Here is a 15067-nt window from a genome sequence, read left to right as displayed (position 1 = left end):
AAAGGATGCAGCTTAATTGTTTTGTTACTTACTGGAAGGATTTGGGGGAATTCTAACCAGCCATAGATTGTAAACCAATCCAACTTGATGAACAAGTTGTTGCCATATACTCATACAAAAGAATAAAAGATCCTAGTGTTGTTCACACACCACCTTGCCCACTTTTTAGATATCACTTTGATGATTTAAATGTCTACAACATTGGGCCTTAGGTCAGAACAATTGGTTTCTTAAAAAGAAGGTTCACCGTTGAAAGTTATTTGTGAATGCCTCTCAATCAAACAGAGAGAATTCAACAGAGCAAATAACAAAACCACTGATAAAGAGATACAAGAATTTCAAACACAAATGTATGCTTGATATTCTGATGGCGATACAATTGGCCACTAGAGATCATACTTACTCCAGTATTGTAACACCCTCTGCCCATTTGGAACATCTGAGAATTATTTTAAATCAAAAGGGGGGTGTTGAGGAATTAACTCAGTCTATGAAAAGGTTAAAAAATTAAAGCAAATAAAATACAGCCAAAAGTCTTCTGTGAAGTATATACGCATTGGATGCGATTTAACCACCACGTTGCGTCCAGCGCAGATCTGGGCGCGCTGGTTAAATAGCGGGAAAGGCCAAAATTGAGATTTGCGCCATCTAACTGGTCCATTGCCGGTGGCGAGTTCCGGATCTCGTCCAAATATGGCAGGCATATCATTAACCCTAATTCTCTCATTAGTGCGATCCAAGACAAATGTACCGGCATCCCGGGAATTAACCAGCTCCCATGCAAGAAATCATGTGGCCATTGTTTACTCCTTTTCAGAACGTGAAGCTGGTGCAATGGCCGCTGATGGGAATTGAGGAGGTGAGTTAGGTGAGGGAGGGGGTCCGACCCCGGGGAGGTGGGGGGGGGGGGCTCCACTTTGGCCTGGCCTGCGATTGGGGCCTGCCGATCGGTGGGCCAGCATCTCGGGCTGGGGGCATCTTTTGCTCCGTGCTGGCCCCTATAGCCTTACGCCATGTTGCGTTGGCGCCGGCGCGGAGAAGGGAGCCACTGCACATGCGCTCAACTGCGCTGGTCCCACTGCGCGTGCACGCATTCACGCCGGCTGCAGCGTGCATGCGCAGACCCGCAGCGTCCATTTGACGCTGGCATCGGCAGCTGGAGCGACGTGGGTCGCTCCAGTGCCGTCCTGGCCCCCTGTAGGGCTCGGAATAGCTGCTCCTGAGGGCATGTTGACGCCGTCGTGAAACGGGGCAGCGTTTACGATGGCGTCAACACTTAGCCTCAGGATCAGAGAATCCCGCCCCCTATTCTTCTTTGTTTTTCTGCTAAATGTGGTGCATTGTGAATCAGGGGCACCAGGCTGATAAAGTTGATCTCACAACCCCTGCTTGACCCGTGAAAACATCTGAACATAGCAATGTACCTACTGATTGCAATAATAGTCCACCAGTCCACAATTTGACCCATTATAAAATTTATATGTAGTTATTGCAATTTTTCTATTTCATAAGACTGAGTTTAGAAATTGCACCTTCAATTAACCCTCTCTCCAGAAAGTTAATGAATGCATTCGATCAGTTAAAATAAACAGGCTGATGCCTGTATTAAACTAGCAGAGAGAGGAACATGGTAAACATTTACTAATATTGCAGTAATGTATGGGGCTGTGTGCAGCGCAATAATACAATAGCCGTTTAAATTTGCCATGTGTCATGGCTAACTGAAGGATTAAGAATGAATAAGATTCTTTCCGTGAATAGAAGTGACAGCATTCAGCTTATGATATCCATGTAAATGAAAGATGGCAAACAAAATCATCAAGACTAAGCAACTAACAATTCTGGGTGAAAGCAGTTGTTTTGACAGAGAAAGCAAACAGCCCAGAGTTCGTCAGTGAACTAGAGTAGAAAGCGTCTATTATATAGAGCTCAGCAGAATAATACATTGTAGGAAACTGAATTAAATGGCTTATTACAATTAGTTCCGCAGCGTTGAAAAGTCAGTCACACAGGAGAGGAGGAGGTAAGGGTGAAGAATTAATTAAAAAAGGAGCCACTACGGACAGTTAAAAAAATGTTTTCAACTGACTAAACATATAGTGAAGCATTTTTCTTCAAATCAACAACTATTGTACTAACTAAAGTTTTCCACTTTAAGGTTAGAGAAGGTACTTTCATATTCAATATTAAGCAAGAAACTTTCAATAATTTCATCAAACATTCCAATTATGAAGAACAAGATGGTGCAAGACCAATGCAATGGCTTTGGAGGTTGTTTCAGTAACAACACAATGAAAAGATCCAGTGGCATTCGCTAAAAGTTGCCAAATCCATAAAAATAACCCTATCATTTCCCTTCATTTCATTTTCATTAATTAGGTTTTCAAGGTAGAAAGACAATACTTCTTGCCAGACTGGATTGAGGGTATGAAAGAGCAATACAAACCTCTAAACTTCATGGCCAACGTTAAATAAACCCTTTATGGTTCTTTGTGCATTGAACCCATACAGCACCTTAGCAACAAGGCAGGAATGCAGCAGTGTTGATTGTAAGATTGGGTGTGCTCTCTGCAGAGATGTGATTGAATGGCTTATTCCCATACAGCGGCTGACATATTCAAAGGTGCATTAACAACACTAAAGAAAGCTCGCAGCAGGTATCTACTAAGAACTTTTTACCATACAGGATTTTTGTTTATGAAAACATTGGTTAAAAGTAATGAAACAGCATTCATTGAAAAGATTAACGTGCTGATGGAAGAATATAAGAACATAAGAAATAGGAGTAGACTATTAAACCCCTCAAACTACGCTACCATTCAATATGATCACGGATGATCTTCTATCTCAATTCCACTTGCCTTCCTGCTCCCCACAACCCTTGACTCCCTGAGAGATCAAAAATCTGTCAATCTCATTGAATCAATGATGAAGAATACACAACCCATTGGGGTAGAGAATTCCAAAAATTCACAACCTGAATGAAGAAATTCCTCCTCGTCTCAGTCCTAAACGATTGATTCATTATCCAGAGTCTGTGCCCTTGCGTCCTTTATTTCCCAGCCAGAGGGAACATCCTCTCAATGTCTACCCTATTAAGCCCCTTCGCAATCTTGTATGTTCGAATAAGATCACCTCTCATTCTTCTAAACTCCATATAATGTAGGCCCCATTTACTCAGCCCCTCATCATAAGTCAATCCTCTCATCCCAGGGTCCAATCATTTGCTGTACTGTCTCCAAAGTAGGTATATTCCTCCTAAACTGCTCAATACTTCAGGTATGGTCTCCCCAAAACCCTGCACAACTGTAGTGTGACCTGCTTATACTTGTACTCCAACCTCCTTGCAATAAAGACCAACATGTAATTTCCCTTTCTAATTGCGAAGCTGTATCTGCTTGCTACCTTTCTGTGTTCCTTGTACAAGAACATCAATGTCTCTCTGAGCACCAACATTTAAAAGTTTCACATTATTTAAAATATATTCTGCTTTCTCACCAAACTGAATCACCTCACATTTCAGCATATTATATACCAACTGCTAACTTAACCTGTGTATATCTCTTTGCAGCCTCTATGTCCCCCTCACAACTTATATTTCTACCTTTCCATTATCACGGAGCAATTTTCTTCATGACAACATGTATATTCATATTGCATTAATGTAAGCTGAAATTTAGATTAATTCAGAACTGTCACATGCTGTCCTGCAGAGAGGGTGAGAAGGTATTAATTGTGGTCATGCTGCCAATTTAAAGTTACCAGCGCATTAGTGTTGGCTTAAAGACTCAGAAGTGTCACTCCACCAGACGTAAGTAATAAAGACGTTTTGAAGTGTTTTAAAATGGTGCCCTTCTTATAAAGATTAGTATTGCAAGGTATTTCTAAATACCCAAATCACTTTTCTGCTGATAATCTGATGGTCCAAATCAGTACGTTAATAATGTATGGGCCTGGATTCTCCGTTTCTGAGACTAAGGGGTGGATTCTCCGATTTTGAGGCTATGTCTGGCGCATGTGTCTCGTCTTACGACCAAGAAGTCAGTGCCACCCCCACACCAATGCTCCGCCCGGAGGGGGGCTAGCAGCCATGCCACGTAAAGCCCCCAGATGGACGGAGAATTGCCGGGTCGATGGCCGCACAGGCGCACACCTGCAGCAGTCGTGCCGTATAACATGGTGCCGGCCATGCGCAGACCCATTCTGTCAGATAGTGCCCCCCTGTAACCCCTCGTCATCCCTGGACCACCACCCACCAGTCACCCCAGCCCCGCCGAAGCCCCCAGGCCAGCGGAACAGCTCCCCCCCACCGACTTGTGGCAGCACTGTATACAGTGCGCAGCCGCCACGCGAGCTCCCCGAAAATTGTGAGCACATGCGCCTCACGCCGTCAGGAAGTCGGCCCATTGGGCGCGGAGCATTGGAGGTGGGCCTCAGGTAATGTCCTGAGGCCGTCCCAGTGGCATGTGGCATACTCAGCAATGATGCCGTTTTCGAGTGGGGGGAGCATTGTCAGCTGTGGCCTCCGGATAGGCGTCAATAGCCACTGCCGCAATGGATAACCCAGGAGCCAACCCCCCAACTGGAGGGGCGCCTCGAAGAGGCAATGAAACGTCAAGTGTGCCAGGGTGAAGGCATTGTGCACACTGCCTGGGTATCAGGCGCAGATGTGCATGATGTGCAGCAGATGGTCACGTATCAGCTGCACGTTCATCGAGTCGAAGACTTTTCGGTTGGTGTAGGGCGGCTTGTCATCTGCAGGTGCTCGTAGGACAACATGCAACCCATCAATCACCCCCTGGAGCTGGGGAATTCCATCGATCGCGACAAACCCCGCTGCTCGGACATCCTGGTGGGCTCGGTCCACATTGAGAAATGGATGTGTTGAGCCGCCTGGGCATATAGGGCCTCCGTGATGACGCGGATGCACCTATCCACCGAGGTCTGTGAGATCCCAGCCAGGTACCCACTCAGCGCCTGGAAAGACAACGTCGCATAAAGCTTCAGGACAACCGTCACCTTGACGGCAACCGGGAGCGGGTGTCCTCCCCCTTACTCCCGTGGTGCCAGGTGGGCCATGACCTGGCAGATATTTCACACTGTCTCTCTGCTCAGCTGGAGACTTCGATGGCATACCCGGTCCGGCACATCCTCGAATGACAAGCGCTGCTGGTACACGCGAGGCCTCATGCGGCGCCTCCTTACCTCCCTCTCCTCGGCCTTTTGGGCAGCCGGCTCTCCATCCTCAATGGCTGCCTCCTGTTCCTCTGCTGCACGCACCACTGCTGCAGCTTACTCCTCCTCGAGCAGCTCCAGCTCGTTCAGCTGCAGGGCATCCCTCAGGGCTGCGGCGACCAGCAGGAAGGCCATCATTGCTGGTTGAATTCCAAGATCTATTGCCTGCAGGGGGTGAAAAGCCGACATGTTAGCATGGTGCGTACCCCCGTGCCCACCAGGTACAACCGGCTACATGGTGGCCCCGGTTGGCACTGACGGCTCTCCCGCCATCTCCACTACCTGGCCCTGTTGTTGCCCAGCACCGTGGGGGGCACCAGCCCTGGTGCATGTTCCTGCTGTCAGGGGAATCATCGGCTGTCACTGCCCTTGCCAGCGGTACGCTCGACGGCCCCCACTCAGCGCTCCGGTAGCGGCTACAGTGGACGGTACACTTGGGTGGGCCGCCTGATGCCCCGCTGGCAAGTGCCGGCCAGGGGGACGGGGGGTGGGGTGTATGGCGGAGCGTGCGGTGTGGGGTTGCGGGAGTGGTGGGGGTGGTGGCAAGCATAAGGCTGGTGTCACTCTGCAGAACCAGGATTCAAGATGGGTGGTCAGTGGGGTGCACAACAAGATGGCTGCCTTGCAGGCCGCGGTAATGGCGGTCTGTGCCTGGATACCGCCTGATGCACAATCAATCACTACTGAAGCGAGATTGTAGTCCAATTGAAGGCTTTAATGAACAAGTAGTTACCCCAGCAGCTCTGGCACAGAATGACTGCTGTGGGTGAAACTCAGACTCTTATGCTCCGCTTGCTGGGCGGAACTAGCAGGCAGGTTCCACCACTCATACTACAGTATAAGGTACATCTCACCTAGGTACCGCGATACCCCTAATATAGCCTACCACACCGCCCCAGTCCCGTGGGGTCAACCCAGCCACTCAGCTTGTTCCCCCTTGGCAGGGCCCCCTCCACCCCAGTGTCCGGCCCGGCAGTCCACAGTTGCGTCTCTCCGTGTCCTACCTCCTCTCTCTCCCTCATAAACCACGTCGCCGGTTTCACGATTTCTAAAAGCACAAGTGAACCGTGCTGTCAGGAACTCAGCCTATGAGGTGGAGAATCACGCAGGCCTCGGAAAATACTGGGTCGGGAACGCTAATGATACTCAAACGGTGTCTACTGTACTTGCGTTCGAGAAGGCATTGAAGCTGTTGTCGAGGTGTCGGAGAATTGTGATTTGGCGTCAAATCGTCACCTGCCATGATATTGTCATCGGGACATATTCTCCGCCTAATCACTTTTCGTGATTTCCGTCAGAACTTCGCCCATCGCCTTTCATAATATAAATTGTATCTTTTTGCGTTGCTGAAAAAAATTAACATGCTGTTTAAGCTTTTCAACTTGCACTCACCAGGACTGATTGCAAGATTACCAACAAAGAAGCAAACAACAACTTACACTGCATGAGGAGAGAGTGTTGATCGGTTGGCAAGTGAACTGTTTTCTTGATTCTTTGCAGATAAGAACATGTCCACGCAGTGTACCTTTTTCTGCTCAACAAAAGCTTGACAGATAGCCTCCTGGTTCATTCCCCATGACAATATCTTGACTAATAAGAGTTGACCTGCCTGGTTTAAATTTGAAGAAGAGCTTGGCAGTTAATATCTCCATGGCAGCTCCAGAGTCTCGTCCCTCATAATGATTTCAGTGATGCACTGATCACTAAGCGATTGATATCACTCACTCCGGGCCACATATCATGGACATTGACTTGTGCTATGACTAATAGTGAGAAATGATTCTGTTCATCCCTAGATGAGCCATCCTGCAGAGCCAGCCAGGAGGTTGACGATCCTACACTGACCGCAGAACAGGTACCAATGGCTGATGTACCAGTGGCACACCCTCCCTTAGCTCATATCAAGGCATAGCACCCATAATGTAAGTGTAGGACACAGTGAGGGTGGTCAGGGAGTTCCCTGAGAGGAGCCGGGCTAGGGCCGCGGCGGACAGTGAGGAGGGTGAGGGCATAGATGAGGGTGAGGGCTTGGGTGAGGGCATGGGTGAGGGCGTGAATGTGGGTGAGTGTGGATAAGGGTGTGGATGAGGATGTGGATGAGGGGGTGGGTGAAGGTGAGGATTGTTGCTCGTTTTAGCCTTAGTTCATTTGCTCTAATTCTGTCACCTTTGCTCTTGAGTCGCCAGGTATCTTTCTGATACTGCCACGTGGTTCAAGTCTGAGTAATGATCAATAATCCAACACACCGCTTAGTAAGAGTTAAATCAACGCTCATTTATTATGTACAGCAATCAATACTTATACATTAATTCCACCTCTAAGCTACATCCTACAACTAACAGGCCAATACTTAACTTTGGAAATGGCCCACCAGGTCAGGGAAACGAATGGCCTTTCGAATGGGTTCTGAGCCTGCGGAATTCAAAAGCTGGTACAGGTCGATAGTCAGGAGTTCCTATCTGGTAGCGATCGTTGGAGTAAAACTTACGTTCTCTTTCAGAAGGGTCTCGAAGGGTGCGGAGAGGAGAAGAAGGGTCGATTTGAACTTGGCCCCTATTCTTATAGTCCCCAGGGGCTTCCTGCCTCTCGGGGCGGACCTTGTACCTGGTTCCAAGTGATTGGACTTGGTCCCAATCACTTGGTTCGATATTCTCCAATACTGGAGCGATTCCTTGATCGAGGGGTGGTCGTTTACCTCTCTTTGTGTCAGCTCCTGCTGGCGCCGAAAGGTCTGGTTCGGCTTTGTGTGTCTATTTTGTATCAATTGTTCCCGGGGATAGCTGCTTAGTATGCAGATTGCTGGGGTGTTGTTATGTTGATGGCTGCAGCTGTCTGTTTGAGTCCTGTTGGCTGATTTTCCCATTAGCCCCTTCCGTTCGCCATTTTAGATCGAGGTTTGGCCATTCTAATCGGGAGTCAGCCATTTTACATGGCTACATTCCCTCCTTGTGATCCTAACGCAAAGCGTGAAGGATCACATCAATTTGGTACTTCCCATTCCCTGACCAGGGGGGACACCTCCTACATGGCCTCTGCTCTGACCATAGCTATGCACAAAAATTTTTAACTAACAATTCTAAGGACGCTATGTCAGACAGGGACATGCATTACAAAATAACAAACTTGGAACCTCTAACTTATCCTTAGTACACTACACTCGCTAAACATTTCATTATCCTACCTTCCTCAAGCATACAACAAAATCACATCATTCCATAATCTTTCCTGGCTTGGCAGTCAAGCTCAGGATCATACAATGTTTTTCATGAAAAGTTTTGTACATCTCTTTATTTACAGCAATAAACGCAAGTGAATGCACTTTATTATTTCAATATAGATCGCGGGGGTCTGGTCGTAACCGAACATAGGGGATCTGATCCTGTATACCGGGGTTCGAGCGCGGTACGCTCTCCTTCTCCATTTACGTAGGCGCATAGTCTGCACTACACAGCAGAGTATCGCCAACGCTAACAGTGTTTCGGTCACGTAGGACAGGGAGTACCAGGTTATGAACCTGGCACACCAGGAAGATGCAGTGTCGCTGGTGACTGGGCTCTGGGTACTGCGGGGCAGTGAAACATTAACGGCTGGGGGGCTTGAAGTCATGGGGTTCGCGTTCACGCGCAACCAAATGTCCAAAAGCAAAATGTTGATCACGATGAAGGAAGTCCTCATGGCTGTTCTCTTTCCTTTTCTTTCTTTGTGTTCTCTTTATTTTCTCCAGTCCTGGAGCTTCTGGAGTTCTGTAGAAACAAGCATAGTATCTGTAACTATCTTTGGTTAATATCCGGTATGCTAGTGTGTCTGTCCTTTGGTGCCAATTATTCCCTTATAGTTGGTCACTATGTGTGACTCCCTCATTTTTTTTTCAAAAAACAAATTTTTTTAGGACACGGCACACTTCCCAATCATGAACCAGTGCTGAGTTACCATCTGAATGTTCCAGGATGTAAATAGCAGATGGCGGCAACCTAAAGGTTACCGAAACAAACAAGACGGGTAAGATTTGGATGGAGTCCCCGGGTAGGACGGCCACCAATGCTGTATGTCCCCTACCCGAGCGTGATTGACCAGCGGGGGGGGGGGCAGGCAGGGTGGGTCACACGCCGTTTCTCCACTGCCTGAGCAACCGACAAAAACAGGCAAAAATGTAGTCATCGTGGTGGGGCTGCCATAGTGGTTCTAGCCTTCAAACCAGAAGGGCAGTTACGATCGGCCATCTGATACCCGAACAAGTATCAGCTGAAAAGCTAGTTCCACTGAACAAGCGTGTGGAAAATTCTCCTGTCGGACAAACAACATTAAACAAACTTACTAACAACATAAAACATTCTGCAGGTTCCATCAGGAAGGACAACACTTTTCCCAAGCGTTTCCTTTAAAACATCATCTGGACACCTCAGTTCTCGGTTGCGAACAGGGTCGCAAAGGGGTTGGCGGTTTGGGAGTCAGACCCGAGGTTGTCACCTTCTCCCGGGTGCCAAACTCTGGAGTGGATTAGGGCTGAAAGGGCTGCATGGTGTGAGTTGGGGTTGCTCTCGTCGTTGCGGAAGATTCGGTATGAGTTGTCGCGGTGCCAATAATTGGTGTCCAGTTGTGTGGGGACAAAATCGGGGTCGTCCGTGTGGTTCGGTGGTCGGTGGTGGGGTTTATTTAGAAAAGTGATCAGAAAGGGATCACTTGGATCGCAGTCGGAGTCGCTGGGCGTGGGTCCGGTTGCATGGGGATAGTAGGGAGGCGTGCTGTGGCTATCGTCCGAGTCACAGTCGCTGTCTCTGCTGCTGCAGTCTGTGGGCATTCCGGGGCGGAGTGTATATTTCGGGGGTGGAGTCGAGGTTGAGTCCGTGGCTGGGCTGGACGTGGTGGGGGTTGGTAGGGTTACGTGGGCTGTGGGTGGGGTGTGGTCTGCTGCGTCAAGCATGACGTGGTGTGCGTGGTTCGACTGTGTTCCATAAGCCTTTAACTGGTTTATATGAAACCACGCAGTCTTAACATTGGGGTACTTTATTTTGTAAACTGATGGGCTTACTTTGTCCGCAATGGAATACGGACCCGAGTATTTTGGTGACAGGAATGTGCTGGGGTCACTTGCTGTCCGATATCGTACTCCGTTGCATGCACTGTCTTATCGAAACAAGCCTTGCTCTGTTTCTTTTTGGTGCCCAATTTTACTGCGGCTGCTAACTGAGCCGTTTTTACATTTGCAACTAATTGCTCCACGGCTTTCTCGTGTGTGAGGGCCGTTACTTCAGGGCTGGTCAGGTCTAAACCTAACAAGTATTCTATCCCTTTCATGGGGCGTCCGGCCATGAGAGTGTGTGGGGTGTAACCTGTGATGGTGGAAACAGTGTTACGCAGAAACATCAGTGCAAAAGGGAGGACTGAGTCCCAAGTGGTGTTGTTCTGCTGGACCATTTTTCTGAGGGTGGTTTTTAGGGTCCGATTCATGCGCTCCACGATACCACTCGACTGTGGGTGGTACGCAATGTGGAATTTTTGGGTGATGCCAAATATCGTGAGGACGTTCTGCATGACACGTCCCGTAAAATGAGAACCTTGGTCCGATTCAATGCTGTGGGGGAGTCCCCATCTTGTAAAGATGTGGTGGGTTGGCTGTGGTTTTCGCAGTGTTGGTGCAGGCTGGAAATGCTTCCACCCATTTGGTAAATGTGTCTATGACCACAAGTACATATTTATAGCCATTCCTGCAAGGGGGCAATGGACCTATAAAATCAATCTGGAGGTTAGTCCAGGGGCCATTAACGGGTCGGGTGTGGCTGAGTTGGGCCTTTTTGGCATATCTGTCGGGGTTATTCTGCGCACAGATAAGACAATTTTCAATGTAATGGCTTACATCTTCTTTTGAGTTGGGCCACCAACAAAGCTGTTTGAGGTGGGCTGTAATGGGATCGATTCCCTGATGTCCATGACCGTCATGGAACAAACAAATCAATTGGTTCCTGTCCTGTTCAGGAACTACATAAAGGGTGTCCTTTAACACCACACCGTCATGTACTTCTTCTTCAACTTTCCTTTCACAATCTCCGCGAGATTGCTGTCCTGCTTCTGGGCCTCTACTATATCCTCGATTCTAGTCTGTGTGACCTGAACTGCACTCACTGGCGCGCTTTCGGGGGGTTTCCAAAAATACCCATGTCTGGAACCTGCCTTACCAGTGCGTCGGCTTTTACATTTCCAGGGGGGGAGGAACGATGGTGGCTGCGGACTTTTATGATCCCAAAAGTCCTGTTCTGGGCTTACTCTAAAATATGGCGGAGTAATGGGGCTGAGGGGAGGGGTTTTCCATCTGCGGAAACAAATCCTCTTGCTTCCCACAGGGGCAGAAATTCTGTAAGGCTGTTACAGACAAAGAGGCTGTCCGAGTATATGTCTGCTGGGCTGGGGAAGGAATCTGGGTGCTCAACTATGTATGCGATGGCCGCAAGCTCTGCTGCCTGCGCGCCTAAGTGTCCGGGTAGTTTTAACGCTATTTCCTCGAGGGCGCGTCCCTGCGCGTCCTCAACATAGATCCCGCAACCTGTTCTGCGCTTCCCATCTAAGACTGTGGAAGATCCATCCACATAAATCTTAATGGGTTCACACGTGTCCGTGTGCGGGGGGCTCTGAGATGAATTTCCTATCTTTCTGGGGGGTGTTTTAGCGATAAAGGGGCCTGGATTGTGGTGTGGAGAGATAATCTCACATTCATGGGATGTTCCGGGGTACTGTAAGTTGTCAGCTAAATAGGTGTGTGTCTTTGTCCTTTTTACTGTGATGTCCCGTCCCTGCAAGAGAAGGGTCTATCTCGCTGCTCTTATTTGAGTGATGGTACCGTCCTTGAGTCGTCCGTCCAGTAAAGGTTGGGTGGGGGTGTGTTCGGTCAGAATTGTGATGGGGTTCAGTCTGGTAATATACGAAAAGTACTGGACTGCCCAGAAAACTGCGAGCAGGTGCCTCTCACAGGCTGAAAATCCCTGCTCCACAGCAACTAAAAGTCGGGAGGCATAAGCTACGGGTCTTAACTGGTCGTGCCGTTCCTGGAGAAGCACGGCTGAAAGGGTGCGGTCTGTGGTCGCTACCTTTATGGCGTAAGGGGAAAGCGGGTCTGGAACTTGTAGTGCGGGGGCTGCTATGAGTGCCTGTTTTAATGATTCCACAGCATCCGTATGCTGCGGAAGCCATTCCCAGGGGGCACTCTTCTTTAGGAGGTCTGAGAGGGGCGCTGCCTTGCTGGCGAAACCATCAATGTGGTTTCGGCAGTAGCCAACCAGTCCTAAAAACGACCGGAGGGCTGAAACGTGTTGGGGAAGGGGCTATTTAGCGATCGAGTCAATTCTTTTATGCTCGATCTCGCGTTTACCGTGCGTGATAATTGTTCCCAAATATACCACTTTTTCTTCCAAAATCTGGGCCTTTTTGGGGTTGACTTTACAACCAATTGAATGTAACAATTCCAGGAGTTCGGACAGAAGCTCAATGTGCTCTTCCTTAGTGTCTGTCTGCAGTAGTAGGTCGTCTACATACTGTACCAGGCGAGAAAATTTCGCTAGTCCATTTGCCAGCTGTCGGTGGAAAATGGAGGGGGAATTGTGGAAGCCTTGTGGCAGGCATGTCCACGTGTACTGCTGTGCTTTAAAGGTGAAGGCAAATTTGTACTGGCACGCCTTTGCCAATGGAATGGACCAGAATCCATTACTGATGTCCAAAACCGTGAAGTAGCGGGAATTGAGTCCCTGCTTGAGCATGGTCTCAGGACTTGTTGCTACGGTGGGGGCTGCTGCGGGGGTGACTTTGTTGAGTTCCCGGTAATCGATGGTCAGTCACCATGACCCATCGGGCTTTCAACTGGCCAAATCGGGGCATTATTAGTGGAGGCTACTGATCTAAGTACGCCCTGCTCTAATAAGCTCTCCATAACTTTTAGGATTTCTCCCTCTGCCTCTAGGGGAAATCCGCACTGTTTCTGGGGTCTAGGGTCAGGTCCTGTTACTTGTACGGAGCCAGTCATCCGTCCACAGTCGTGCTTGTGGGTCGCGAATGCTGCCCTGTTTTTTTGCAGAACTGCCCTAACCTGCTTGTCCGTGCTAAGCGTGGTCGGGTTGAACCAAAATTCGCCTACGGCGCTAATTTTGTTCACATATTCCCCTATGTTGAGCGTTGCGGGGGCTCTAGTGGATTTCGCCATCTTCCAGACTCACTGATTGACTGGATCGAAGGATAGTTGGTGGGAATCAATAAAATCAATTCCCAGAATGTGTTCTGCTGTGTGTGGCAGGTCTACTAAAACTACGGGGTGTTTGGTGGTGATGGTTCCTATTTGCTGTAAAGCCGCTGAGGGTGATAGTGGCTGTAGTGGGCCACGTGTCTTTTTGAAATAGGGTGGAGGAATTTATGGTGGTGCGGGACCCTCCTGTGTCCCAAAGAAATTCGATAGGCTGTCCCCGAATTTTCGCTGCGACTACGGGTCGTCCTGACCTATCCCAAAGGGTGTCGCAGACCCAACTGGGGGAGCCTGTACACCGTCAGTCCGTTCCGGTCAAGTCCGTCTGATCCGAACGGGCGCTAACGCTATGGATGGGCTCTGTCTTTTTCTTAATCAGAGTGCCTGTCTGTTGGGCTCTCTGTGGCTTTTTGGGGCCATTGCACTCTTTCGCGAAATGTCCCAACTGTCCGCAGTTGTAACATTCTTGTGACTTGGGTGGGGGGCTGTTCTTTCCCTCATTTACCCAGGCGGGGTTGTGATGTGTTGCTTTTACTGCCTGCATGTCTGCGGCGGCCTGCTTTTCTTCGGTGTTTTTAGCTGTGGGTTTGCTCTGAACCGATTGCTCCCAAACGCGGGACAATCTTTTCACTACCCACTTCTCGTTATGGGCCTCCTCTGAGGGATCATAACTAGTACAGGCATTCTGCCCTGCATCTGTGGCATGGGAGATAAGGGTGCGGGTCCATTTGGCCATGTTGTCTGGGGACAAATGGGCACGGTCTACGTTTCCGAAGACTGCTGCGAAGTGAATCCACAAGCGTCCAGCGAACGCTGTGGGATGCTTAGATTTCTTCTGCCTACATTTATTGAGGCCATCTACGGGGTCACCCCGGTTATACCCGATCGCATCCAGGATCGCGGTATGCATTTCTGCAAGGGTGCCTCCTCCTACGTTCTGTGGGTCGGGAAGGGCTGCTGCTACTGATGGATCTAAACTTAGAACCATGAGCTTTACATGCTCTCTTTCATCCAGGCCGTACATGTTCGCCTGATGTCTAACTGTGGCAAAGAAATGGTGGGGGTCTGCGGCGGGGAGGAACGGTGTGATCTTTGCACACGCGTCCTGTAATTGGGTCACTGTTAAGGGGGTGGGATATAGATATTCCGCATCGTCCGATGTGGCTGTGCGGTGGGTGGTTACAGGGTTCATTGGAGCCTGAACTACCTGCTGTGTAGGGGGTTGGGGCGCTTTTCTCCTTTGGGGCTTTCCCTGCGCACATGTTCCCTGAACATATCTCTGCGCTGTTTCTTGTAACTCTTCCCAATCAGGGCCGTCTTCCTGGTCTAACTTCTCCCCAAAGGTTTCCTGAAATCCTTTCTTAACAGAAAGCAGTGATTGCAGCTCTGCAATCTGCTTCCGGCACTTTGCATGATCTATGGTGCCCTGTCTTTGTTCTGTGGTGGCAGCGTGGAGTGCTCTCAAGGCTGCCTTGAGATCACTGCATTGTTTCTGTAGCGTGTCCACCTGCTTTTCAATCTCTTTCCTTACCAGGACTGCACGTTGCGCGTCCTGATAGGCCTTTTCATGCTGTGATTGGAAACTGCTTAAATGCGCCAGACAAGACTGGT

Source organism: Scyliorhinus torazame, chromosome 15 (assembly GCF_047496885.1).
Source record: "Scyliorhinus torazame isolate Kashiwa2021f chromosome 15, sScyTor2.1, whole genome shotgun sequence".
Lineage (NCBI taxonomy): Eukaryota > Metazoa > Chordata > Chondrichthyes > Carcharhiniformes > Scyliorhinidae > Scyliorhinus > Scyliorhinus torazame.
This window is presented reverse-complemented; position numbering follows the sequence as displayed.